Below are 13,266 nucleotides of genomic sequence, written 5' to 3' on the forward strand. Positions count from 1 at the left end.
GTGTCAATGTTCCCGGTTATTTTGGGTACTTCTTCTCCTTGGTCTGGGGTCCTCTGGCGACTGCTTTCTGCCTTGTGACCGGGGGAGCGTCGGCGCGCGGGAGAATGACGTTTGTCCGTCTTTCGGTGAACTTCGGACGTAGGTGTTCCTGACTTCTTGGAGGGTTTTGGAGGTAGCGGTCAATTCGACAGAGACCTGCGAGCCTCTCAATCTCATTCTTGAGTAGATAGCAACTGTCGGTCGTGTGACTGTGATCTTGGTGATAATGGCAATACTTTATGGAGTTTTCTTCTTTCCGGTGTTCCTCATTTTCTCGGGCCAGCGTATGGGTTCTCTATCCTGAATTTCATACAAAATGTTGGACACAATCGTATTCAATGGGGTGTAGTTGACTTTTTCGAATTGGGGAATTGGGGCTCGATGACTCGGCCGGTCATTATTTCGTGCTTGTTTTTTGTTCGGCTCCGATCTAGAATCATCCTTCCGTTTTTCGCTTCCCTCGGCGATCTCTAATTCTCTCTCCATGGCGAACAACTCTTTGTTGTTTATATGCCGATCCGCGATGGCCATGAGCTCTTGGAGGTCTCGAGGGGGATTGACATTCAAGGATACTTTCATGTCCCGGTCCTAGATGGCTTGCCGAAGGGTGGCGCAGACCATATTGAAATTGGGCTCCTTGATTTGGTGAAGCTCTGAGCGGAATCGGCTAATAAACCACTGGAGTGTCTCATCTTTTCCCTGCCTTAGAGCCAAAAGAGTGTCGACAGGCTTCCATCAGGGCCGACTGTTTACGAAATAGGCAACAAATTCTTTCCAGAGTTCGTGGAATGTCTCCATGGAGTTGGGTTTTAACCGCCTGTACTAGTTGCTTGCATCTTTCTCTAGGTAGGCGGAAAAGACCTTGCATATCGTGGCGTCTGTCGCATTCCTGAGTATCATTGTGTGGTGATAAGCGCGAAGGGATTCCAAAGGGTCAGATGATCTGTCATTTAGGTCCAGGAGAGGCATGTCAAAGTTTGTAGTGATGATAGAGTCGGTGATCTTTGGAATGAACGGGAAGGGGATCTCGCCATCCCACTCCGCCAGGAGGTCCGGGTCGCACGACGCTTTCATATGTTGTTGGACCTCTTTAATCTGTCGCAGGAGGACGGCCACGATGGTGAGATTTTCTTCCGGCCGGTCATTTCTTATCAGGCTTCTTTCAGCAGGAGGAGGTATTTGGTGAGTGAAGTTCGCCAGCGTTGGTTCCGCTATAGGATCATCGCGCCTCTGTTGGGGATTTGTTTGACGGTGATTAGGTGGTGGACTGGTGATCGATGCGGACCCCTGTTGATGACGGCGAGATCTCTGATTCCTGGGGTTTCGTCCCTCTGAGGATCCACGTTCTTCTGCGACTTCAACGGGAGGTCTTCCTCCACGTGTGGAGCTACAGGTCGTGGTGGTGCCATTGATTGGGGAGGGAGTCTTTGCAATACTTGTTGGAGGGCATTAACAACGTTTCCAACTTGTTGTGTGAACCGGTTGAGTGCGGTCATGGTGACTGGAGTATCGCCGGAGACAACCATTTCTCCTGTTCCTACTGGTTGTTCTTGGTTTTGTTGACTTGCCTGGCTTCGCGTCGCTATTCTATCGTTAAGTTGAGAGGGCTTTAGATTTTGGCATCGAGGTCCCACGGATGGTGCCAATCTGATGACTCCCAAAATCCGACTGCACGTGCTAGCCTGGTAGAACTTGTGATCCTGTGCTAACAGAAAAATCGTCAGTGGGCCCGGAGTTGTGGCTCCGGGCGGCCACTTCGACACTCAAGTCAGAGATGGGCAATCACAGACAAAAGACGATGAATAGGGGTGAGGGCCAAGACAAGTTACCAGACCCACAGAGAGGGAGAATGGATTTTCCATCCCCTTGCTTGAGTGCGTAGATCCCTTTTTATGGGGGAGGAGACCCACGATATTCTTGGCGGCAATCGTGCCCTTAATTTGGTCCACGTGGGACGTGACGGGCGAAGAATAAAATCATGGGGATATGATTTCTTGTGTTTCCGGGTAGAGATCGTGGGAGGTGGCCTTGGCGGGACGTTTGAATTTGAATGGAGCGCCTTATGCGTAACGGTTGCCCGGATTGGTCGCTTAATGGCGAGATTCCAGCTATCGTATCTGGTTCCTCCTGATGGTCGATACCAGATTAGGGGAAATATTGTGGGTGCTCTGATGTGAGTCGGTGCCAATAGTTTCCTGTACAAGTTGAGTTGAACTGGTCCGCGCGATGGGGCGTGAATATGAGAGTCGGTACCGGGTATACCGATTTTACCCATAACATTATCAAAATATGGTAGTAAGTAGGATATCAGTTTCAAAAATATAATGGCATATAGAGGACTGATATCTGCACGAACATGTTTTGACAATGAGAAAAATCTTGTTTTACGTTTATCAGGTGATACTGATATTCACACTAACCAGTTTTGCTTTAAAATTATACCAGTAAGGCTGTAGTTGGGTCAAACATCAAGGGCGGTGTTATAGTATAAAAGATTAAATAACACCTTCTGCAACAGCTAAAGCTTGTGGAGTAATTGGTAGTTTCAAATGGTATCAGAGCAAAAGTTGAGTTCAAACCTCCTTGAAATTTAAAATTCACATGCAATGGCCAAAACCAAAAGACATGTGCCACGTGCAGGCCGGCCAACCCCAAAAGAGTGGCCACACGTGGTGGGGGGGGGGGGGTGGGGGGGGGGGGGCGTGGGGTGTTAAGAGTATAAAAAGATTAAATAACACCTTCTCCAACAGCTTAAGCTTGTGGAGAAATTTCGTAGTTTCACAGGCGGCACATATGATTAAACCATGGTTAATCACATGAAGAAGCGAACATCATATAAAAACTCAAGTTTTTAAAATGGGACGAACTCACCTTGTCATAAAAACTCCATTTTTTTATGATAGGGCAAACTCACCTTGTCTTTTATTATTTAGCACGCTGTCAAAAGCCACAACAATTTCCCCCAAAAAAACTCAAGCAGCCCAAGGTGAGATCACCCCATTATCAAAACACAGTAGCGTGAACATCAGTAGCCTTCTCTAATTGACTGCTGAGAGTTCTTTTCTATTTTTGGGAAATGTAATAGCTTTTTACAGCTAGTTGAAAACGTTTAGAACAAGTTGTTTCGTCCCATTATCAAAAAATGGTCGTGGGGGTAAGAGCCCCCTATATTTCCATGGCATCATTTCTAAAAAGAACGACAACATGCAAAGGAACAAAAAGCAAGAACAAGTGATAAAAAGCATAAGAACAAAACTTAACAAATGATAAAAAGCATAAGAACAAAACCAACTTACCAAATCTATACTAAGATATATGAATTATTGGGAAAAGTGAGAATCAGAGAAAGGATCCAATGCACTACAAGCACAAATCCTTATATTCCAAAGACACCATTATAACCACAGCTTCAAAGTTCAAACACCCATATTCCATTATAACCAGAGAAGGAGAAGACAAAGAAGAAAGAGGAATAAGAAGACGAAAGAAGAGATTAAAATACAAAGAGAAATCAGCTGACGAAAATTATGGAGGGATCACAGCAGCACTCATCAATAAGACAGCAACAGCAAAGAGCAGCAAGGCTGCAACAAATAACAACAGAAATTTTAATAAGAACATAAAAAAATTAATAAGTGAAAATAATAAATAAAGGATCCTGATATTGGCACTACCATGTTTTGATAATTGAGTAAATAATCTTGTTTTTAATTATTTAAACAGCTTTAAAGGTTATTACTGTTTAAAAAAGATCCCAATAAGCTAGGGGTGTTCATTATTCAGTTATAACCGAATAACCGAACATAACCGAATTGGTTCGGTCAGTTCGGTTCGGTTTTTTTTCTTTTCGGTTCGGTTTCGGTTTTTTTTTTTCCTGGAAATTCGGTTATTCGGTTTCAGTTATCTCAAAAAAAAATCGGTTAACCGAATAACCTAAATTATGGATGAAAACCATTTTTTTCCAAAGAAAAAAGTGCTATATGTGCACTCCATAGGATGATCAAAACTGTCCATTTGGTTGATCACAACTTAATTAGGTTGTGCTCAAAAAATCATTTCGATCAGATGATCCTTGCCCTTCGATCCAAACCAAGATTTCCTTTCTTCCCTCTTTTTCTCCCACAATTCGGCTATTCGGTTATAACCGAATAACCGAATTGTTAATCGGTTCAGTTTCGGTTTGGTTTTTAGGAATTTCGGTTCTGTTTCGGTTACCGAAATTTGATAACCGAAATTATTTCGGTTATCAAATTTTGGTTTATTTAGTTTTGTTATAACCGAATAACCACCCCTACAATAAGCCGGTTAAGAAATAAAAGACAAGCTGAGTTTTATAAAATTGTTATAACATGGTAGTGCCAATATTAGTAGTCTCAATATATCAATTGAGATGAAATTAATAATACCATCCTTCAAGGAAACTTGGTTCTCTTCTAGGAGGTGGAGCTCCATATTGAGGTGGTGCCATCACTGGGGGTCCTTGATAATAACCTGAAAAAAGAAAGAAAAATAAAGAAAATCAGGGCAAAATGAGACATCTTCGTAAAAAATTAAAAATAAAATTCTCAAAATCAAACAAAGATTTTTTTTTCTTTGATCAACATATCAAGGAACGGATTACTATCTTAATTAATAAATCAAAGAATAAACTATAATTAGCTGATTAAACCCCAGAAAGGATATATAGAAAAGGAGCAGGATAATTAGGTAGAGATAAAAATAAAGAAACCAGATTGACAAGGAATAAATAAAAAAGAAAATAACGGTTCCAACTGTGACAAAAAAGAAAAAAAACGCATGAAACCCTTTTTGGATTGCAGGAATTTTATGGGAAAATTTGGAAATGAAATATTCCAAAGATTTCTTATCCTTCATATTTAATAAAATAGATGACATGGAAGCAAGTTGTGAAAGGAGAAAAAAATTCCAAGAAATTTTTTCCACCAGAGCAATCCAAACAGGGTCTAAAAGAAAGAGTCACGAAGAAAAATGGAAAATGGAAGAAAAATGGAAAATGGTTGGAAAATGGAAAATAAACCCACGAAGAAAAATGTTAAAGAAAATCCAAACAAGATTACAATTCCTCGACAATAGAAAATGAAGAGAATTTCTAATATGCCAAAAGATGTAACTTCTTAGAGATAATAAAATCAATAGAAAATAAAATCAATAGAAAATGAAGAAAATTTTCCATGAGCCCAAGGCCAAGGACAAGAAAACAGATGTTTCATCTGAAACGAAAAAAAGAAAAGAAAAGAAAAGAAAAGATAAATAACCCATTAGAAAATAAAATCTAAAGACAAGCCGTGATGAAGAACAAAAGAAAACCCATGAAACAAAATCCCCTCAGAAAAAGAAAAGGGTGATGAACATTTCCAAAGAAACCATTAAAAAAAAATACAGTTCACAAGAAATCTAAGAGACTGAACCCGAATTGTACCTAATGGCTATACATTAATTGATGAAAAAGAAAACAAGCACAACCCATGTTACAAAATCAAAAGAAAACTCCATCCGATAAGTCAGAAACATTAAAAAATCCAGCAAACAAAAAGAAAGGAGAGAGATTAAAATACCTTGTGCAGGGTAGGGATAAGCATACTTTGGGTCATTCATCACGGCCAAGACAATATAACAATCAAAGATGATTTAAGAGAGAAGAAAGAATTACAGATGGAATGAACTAGGGAAAGAAAGTTATTTGTAAGAATAGTGGAGTATTGATTGATTTATCTGTAAGAAAAGGAGAAGATTCGAGAAACAGACGTCATAAAGTAATTCCGTTTTGGTAAAGTTATCCTGGTTGGAAATTGCAGTTTTTCTTTCTGTTTTTCATTGCTCTTTCCTATTCTTTATGACCTTTGTTTCCTTTTCTTAGCCTTTTTCTCTTTTTCTTTGAAAAATTCCTTCCGAACCAAGAAATACAAAGACACCGGGTCTTACGTCATGTACGGGGTGTTTAAGGGAAGGAAAGTTGTCGCCACGCTGCACGAAATCCCTTTATTTTCCTCATAATTACTCTACTACCCTCAGTTTAAAATCCTCCTTTTCAAGAAGACAATAATTTTGTGCTTTCATTAGGCTATGGATATCCGCACGACCATTTGTTGATGACTACACGAGTTTACGTTATTTAATCTTTGGTAGTGATTAGTTGCAGACACGTGCGTTCCACGGGGCCGCTAAAAAAGAAAATGATACATAAAAAATTGTTGGAAGCATGTTGTAGAAAAAGAAAATTGAAGAAGTAAATAATTCACAGACGAAATGTTTATAAAATGAAGTAAAACACATATACAAAATCGCCATTAGTTTTGAATTTGTTTCTTGAAGTGAAGGATCTTATATTAAGACTAATGCATCTGATTTATATCGGAAAAATTGTAGGCTGTAGTATTTTTTATCAGTGCAATTTAGACCCAAGCGGATTAAAAACAACTCGTATCATATAAAAAATTTGAAATAAATAAAGATAAAACCCAGTACAGCATGACATATACAATTAAATCAACAAAAAAGAAGACAGAAAAGCAGAAAACACTACACTAAAATCACAAATAAATTGCAAAAAAATCCAGTATAGCATGACGACATATACAATTAAATCAACAAAAAAGAAGGGAGATAAGCAGAAAACACTATACAAAAATCACAAATAAATTGCACCTTGTATTATCGGATGTTTTCCTTTTCAACCAAAGATTATATATATGAATCTGTAGAAAAAAAAGAAGAAAATCAGTTGGAAAAATCATGTTGAAATAAGTGCACGATTGGGCTGTTGTAACAGTCCTACTATGAAGAAATAAATGTCAAAATATGCTTATTTAGATAGAGATTCAAATCACTCTCCAACCGAAGATTAAACTACTGAAAAAGCTTATCTGCAAATCACAACCAATTTTATTATCCTTTAATCTATGAATTAAGATAACTGAATTTGTCAAGAAGGAAGCAACTGAAAATTGTTGAAGAGATTCATTAAACACCGACCTTCTTCATAAGCTGCAAACTCTTACCATCTTCCCAAACTTTCCTTAGGAAATTAAAAAAAATATAGAAAAAAAACTAATCCCACAATCACCATGGATTCCATGAAGCCCCAAAATTGAAACCAAACCCAATCAAACCAAAGCTAGCTTTATCTTTTATATTTTCTATAACTTGCTTGATTTTATCCAAGTGTTGATCATACTAACTTTTTGTGTTTATTATCTTTACCTATTTAATAGATAATAAAGTCCATCAAGTAGTTGTTTTAAAGTTTGAGTAGAATTGGGAAAGTGTGAAACATGTAATTTTTGTGAAGTGTGGATGTTAGCAATGGGCTATTTTAAGGCTATTGGGGTTGTTTTGGATAAAGAATGGAGATATGAAAATATAGAATCCTAATCCTAAAGCAATAGGGAAACGTATGTGTGGTTTATGCTTTTTGGAGCCCAACAGATAAATAACATGGTAACTTTGAAATACAACCCATCTATAGTGGAACCCACCAAATGCATGGACATGATCTCATATTTGTGTGTGGGACCCACGCCCGCAAAGACATGAAGACATCCTCTAATAGAGAAGAAAAGAAGAGTTATACCCCAATAGATCATTGATCGGATGGTTAAGATTAACTTGCCAATAAGTTTGCTATATGAAATGGATGGTCTGATATCTTCATATGCCCATGCCCCACCCAAAAACCCAAATTGAATACATTGCAGCTTAGAAATCGTCGGATCGGGTCAGCTAGGGTTACCTACTATCTGTGCAAATACTTTCGACAAAATATTCAGTATCAGCAAAAAATTCAACATAAATTGAGCAAAAAAAGCAAAAGAACGCGAAATTTACTAGGGACAACCATGACTATCAGAAGGTCTGATGTAAGGATTCAAGTGACCTAATTTCCACGTATCCTACATCTGGCTGTCTCATGTAAAGAAAAGGGGAGTATTTATCATTTCTGTTAATCTTTTAAAAGTTCAGATAAATGATCATAAAAATGTACTTTCTTCCTAAAATTGTCAGAAAGGGGGGGTGATTTCTAAATTCTCAAAAAAGGTTGGAGGGAGAAAACTTAGCCATTTTTCGGACAAGAGTACCCTTACATACCTCATTTTGAATTTTTCACTTTTTACTTTTCTTTTTTACCTTCTCCCCTTCCTGCTGCAAACCCAAAAACGGTGGAAACCCCAACCTGTCCTCTCTCCGTGCAAACCCCAACCCCAACCCGTCCTCTCTCCGTGCAAACCCCAACCCCAACCCATCCTCTCTCTTCCACCGGAAGAAATCAAACCCAACCGGTGGGGTTGACACACTCCATCTTCTCTCTTCCACCACGTTTTGTCGGAGAAATCGAACCCTACCGGCGGCGAAGTAAAACCTACCGACACCGACACCGATGCCAACGCCCTGCTCCATCTTCAATGGTAAGAACAAAAACCCTAATTCCATTTTTAATCGTATGTAGGGTTATGTATCTTGTATTAGGGTTTCATGGGTGGAATGTTTTTTGTACTTGAAGAAGACCTTTATTGATGAATTGTATGAGTTCAGAACCACTTTAGATGCCATGACGATTGTTCAATGGTGGTTTAGTGGCCTCTATAGATGTAATAGTGGTTCTGTAGTTGTTGAATGCCCACCGTAGTTGAAAAAGTGGTGCAATAGTTGTTCAATGGTGGTTCAGTACTGGTTCAATGGCCTCTATAGTGGTTCTGAACCCCCATAGAGGTTGAGTAGTAGTTCAATAGTTGTTCAATAGCCTCTATAGTGGTTTAATGGTGGTTCAGTACTGGTTCAATGGCCTCCATAGATAGTAGTGGTTCAATGGCCTCTATAGAGTAGTAGTTCAATAGTTTTTACCTTTCCCTTCCCACCGCAAACCCCCAAAACCACTACTGAACTACTACTCAACCACTACAACTATAGAGGTCATTGAACAACTATAGTTGTAATATTGGTTCAGTACAGGTTCAATGGTGGTTCAGTACTGGTTCAATGGTGGTTCAATTGTGGTTACAACTATAGAGGCCATTGAACAAGTAGTCAACCACTATTGAAGTACTCAGGCACTATTGAACCACTACAACTATAGAGGCCATTGAACAACTATAGTTGTAATATTGGTTCAGTACTGGTTCAATGGTGGTTCAATGGCCTCTATAGTTGTAATAGTGGTCTAGTAGTGGTTCAAAATTGTTGAAAAGTGGTCCAAGGTCTCTATAGTTGTCATAGTGGTTCAATTGTTGTTGAAAAGTGGTTCAGTAGTCCCTGTGGTTGTAATATTGGTTCGGTACTGGTTCAATAGTTGTTCAATGGCCTCTATAGTAGTTCAATAGTGGTTCAATTGGGGTTCAATGCACTCTTTAGTTGTTCAATAGTGGTTCAATGGTGGATCATTGGACTCTATAGGTTTAATGGTAGATAACTGGACGTTACCAGTGGATTCATTGGATTGGATTCCATCTACTTATTCATTGGGTTGGATTCATTGGATTCAATTCCATCTACCTTTCCATTGGATTGGATTCCATCTACCTTCCATCGGATTGGATTCCATCTACCTTTCCATCGAATTGGATTCCATCTACCTTACCAATGGATTAGATTCCATCTACCTTTCCAGTTGATTGGGTTTTTTATACTCTATTATTGCATGTTGCCGTCTATAATTTGACATATTTGAGTATTTTACAATCGTTTTTTTTGCAGATTACTTTTACGGATCTTGTAACATCTCCTCACATAATGGTTGGCTAAAAGCATTGTTATTCGGTCAATTTGATTCCATCAATTTAGAGTTGTAGTGTATATGTTTTTATGAAATTGTGTTTTTGTGCAGGCAAAATATATTACATCTAGATGTTGCCCTTCGAAGTTTCAGGAGTGCATCCATTCGTTGAACCTTAGGGATGTGCATTTAGATTTGTTAAATAGAACCCTGTTTTGTTAATTGCGAAACCTTGAAGATATTACATTGCATAAAAAATTGTATTTGTATTGGTAGGAAGCTGGCAATGTAAGACATCATCTTTCATAAAAGGCGGAGTGGAAATTCCCTTTTTAGTTAGGGTAGTAGCTCTAATATTAGGGTTGACTATGGTAGGCGAAAGGTTGAAAATTAACTGGGGTTCCACTGATAAGGTTGGAGGTTGGAGGTTCCCAACTCCAACGGCATCCTTAGATGAGACTATGACTGTAATACAGGATGAGGTCAGTTCGGATGAGAAATTGTCTGTAGAGGCGACTGTGAAGCACGTGTTGATGCTCTTGTTTAGCACTATTTTGTTTCAACATTCGAATCATAGGACCATGTCATGCCTCTTCCGTTATGTAGATATCGGAATTGTTAGCAAATTTGCTTGGGCATATCTGTGGGACCCGATCCCGCGAGAGGGGTGGGGCGCGTGCTGCCACGCTCTCTCTTGGTCTCACATACCCACGCGAATGGTGTGTGCTTTTTATTATTGATTTTAATTACCCAACCAAGCAGGCAGCAACCAAGCCATAGGGTGCAAACAAACGTGCAACCCAGTACCCATAAGGGCAGGGGTAAGCCGCCGAGCCTAGCAAGGTGTGATTTAATTCATCTTTTCTGTGAACTTGGGATCACTAAGGCAATCCGAATTCCACTCAAAAGAGAGTGACAGAGTCGCCACCTAGATGAGGGATCTAGGACCCATAATTGACCAGAAATCTAGACTCGTTACCTGGTTACGAGAATGGAAGGTATGGGGAGTTACCACCACATGCATGTAATGTTCCTTTTTAGCAACATTGATTAACTATTATGGATCGGATGGAAATGCAAGGATTGGGCCGTGTGGGGCCTCTTTTGTGTGATTGGGCATATCATCCGTAGAATCGGATCATGTGGAGGTGGTCCACTTGTGATGCCAATGGGCGTGGGGCAAGTCCCATCCAGCATTCAAAGAGGATATGAGATGGACAAACTTTGGACAATTTCTATCGTTGTATTGAAATGATAGGGGCACCCCTTGTCTCCATTCTTGTGCAAAAGTCACTATCTTGAACATTTTTGCTTGGGCATTGTTTTGATATGGGCACCCCCTGTTATGTTGGTTATAAGTAGCTTGGCTAGGTAAAGAAAAGGGATAATGCTTGCTTATTATCTCCTTGTCTCGAAATGAAGTTGGCTAGTGTAGCCGATCAGCCATGGTAGTGAGATAGCGCATCTCCTACATGGTGAAGGTGCAGTGAGCACCCCATCTATCCTCCATCGCCCATCCTCCTCGCAGCAGTGTGCACTTGGAGATCGCCCATCTTCCACAATCATTCAAGAGAACACCCCCTCCATCCAGCCAAGCTTCCCCATCTTGGACGTCCATCCCAAGCTTCCACGAATGTTATGTTTTTATTCTCTACTTTGTCATTGTTGATTTGGTAGCTTCCCAATCATCTCTTTTATGAGAGCTATAGCTCTATTCTCTTATGTAAAGCCATTTTTGGTGGGTGAAATGACATAGAAGTGCAAAACAATCCCTATAAATTGATGCAATTGAACTGTTTGATGAAATGTCTATGTGAATGGCCATTCTTTTTGTAGTTAACAAGGTGGGTGATGGCTCACCATTCCTTTTGAAAAAAGGGCCATCACAGTGGTATCAAAGCATCATCTTGCCATCCTTGGTCGCCCTCGGACGTCACAAAGAGGCTGCGAAGAATTCTAGCCAAATCCAGTAAGCTTTGTGTTGCCATAGAACCTTGTCCAACAACAGTGCCCAGGTGTTTGACAAAATGCGCCACTGAGATGGGCAAATTCTGAGCTGCAGTGACGTTCCATCTTTGGCACCAGCTGTTTGAGGAAAGGCCCAAGAGAAGAACATGGTTCTGGCAGATTTTGGACTGTAGAAACACCCTGTCAACTACACCCCTAAGCTGTTCGATGAAATGCGCCAGTGAGAGTAATAATTGTTTGACAAAATGTGCTAGTGACACTGGCCACATGTGGGTTGTCGGGATGACTTACCATGGTACCCCCAGGTGTTTGAAGAAAAGCCTACATGAAGAATATTACAAATTGGCCTAGCTCTAGCTATACATCTCAATCAACACGCCCTTCTTGCTCAAACTTGCTAGCCGATTGTTTGTTTGGTGATTTGAGAGAGGATAAAGGAGTTTGCACAACCATTGCTTGTTGGTAAGTTTGTGAGGCATCAAGCGTTGCTCCATGAAGTTGTGATTGTGTGGGCTGGATTCTACAAACACAAGTGTTGTATAGGAGCAACTACAAGGAGTTATCAAGGTTTTTTAATATGCACACCAATTGTTCGTCAAGTAGTTTGTGAGGGACTACACTGTTGAATCGGGGCTGCACACCAACTGTTTGTTGGATGGCCAGTGAGGAAGCTAGAGCTATTAGAGGGACCGCATCCTCCATAAGAGGACTGATTTGCACCCCCGATGGAGTCCCTTTGGAATGGAGCTAAGTATGATGATGTAGAGGCACGGGTTGTAGCACGTTTGGCCGCCGCTATCGACACACGTTTTGCCCGCCTTGAGTGCACCCTACTCGAGGCAATGGAGCGGTTGGTAGCTCACTCAAGGAGGGGTGAAAATTCAAAGCAGCAACTGAGCCTGCTGATTTTGAGAGCACCATTTATGCATCCCTTACCCTATACAACAGATGCCAATGCAAATCTAGAGATATTACAAAAGGATATTACAACGTCGGTCGAGAGAGAAGCAACTGCCCTCTTGGGTTGCACACCTACACCAACACCACCCTTGTTGACTTGCACACCTACACAAATACCACCTTCGTCAATACAACAGATGCCAATGCATATCGAGATTGTTAGCATTGATTCAAAGGTCGATGGTGCAGAGTCTGTTAATGAGGACAGTGATAGTAGGGATGACTCACCAAGTCTTCAGGTGCATCTTATTGATGTTCCTCTATACGTAGAGGAGGCAATCAAGGTGCATGTTTTACCAATTCGGTCAGTGCTCCATGATAGGAATATTGCTTTGCACATCCCACTCTCGTTGACCCTCACATTGCCAGGGGCCACTACGGGCATGCCACCTAGAGGAGCTCAATTGATAATCGCTCCATGTCTTGAAGAGCAATCGTGGGACCTTTGGGACCCCAACATCAATCGAAAGGTCTATCTTCGCTATTTTCTCCATTCTCATGGACAGCATCAAGTGCATGGCCCCGATGTACCACCGAGGTTCCCATTCGATCGCGGACGACACAATGATATC

At 40.4% G+C, this 13,266-nt stretch overlaps 1 long non-coding RNA gene across 1 annotated transcript; it reads right to left on the reverse strand.

Moving 5' to 3' along the window:
• Nucleotides 1-3,331: 3,331 nt before the first annotated feature.
• Nucleotides 3,332-5,931, reverse strand: LOC143850824 (uncharacterized). Its single transcript, XR_013236073.1, has 3 exons — nucleotides 5,616-5,931; nucleotides 4,446-4,530; nucleotides 3,332-3,623 (listed from the first exon to the last, which is right to left on the reverse strand). It is a non-coding gene; the product is annotated as an uncharacterized LOC143850824 (long non-coding RNA).
• Nucleotides 5,932-13,266: the final 7,335 nt, after the last annotated feature.

Source organism: Tasmannia lanceolata, unplaced genomic scaffold (assembly GCF_043159265.1).
Source record: "Tasmannia lanceolata isolate RefF3 unplaced genomic scaffold, GAP_Taslan_0.1 ptg000018l, whole genome shotgun sequence".
NCBI classification, from domain to species: Eukaryota; Viridiplantae; Streptophyta; class Magnoliopsida; order Canellales; family Winteraceae; genus Tasmannia; species Tasmannia lanceolata.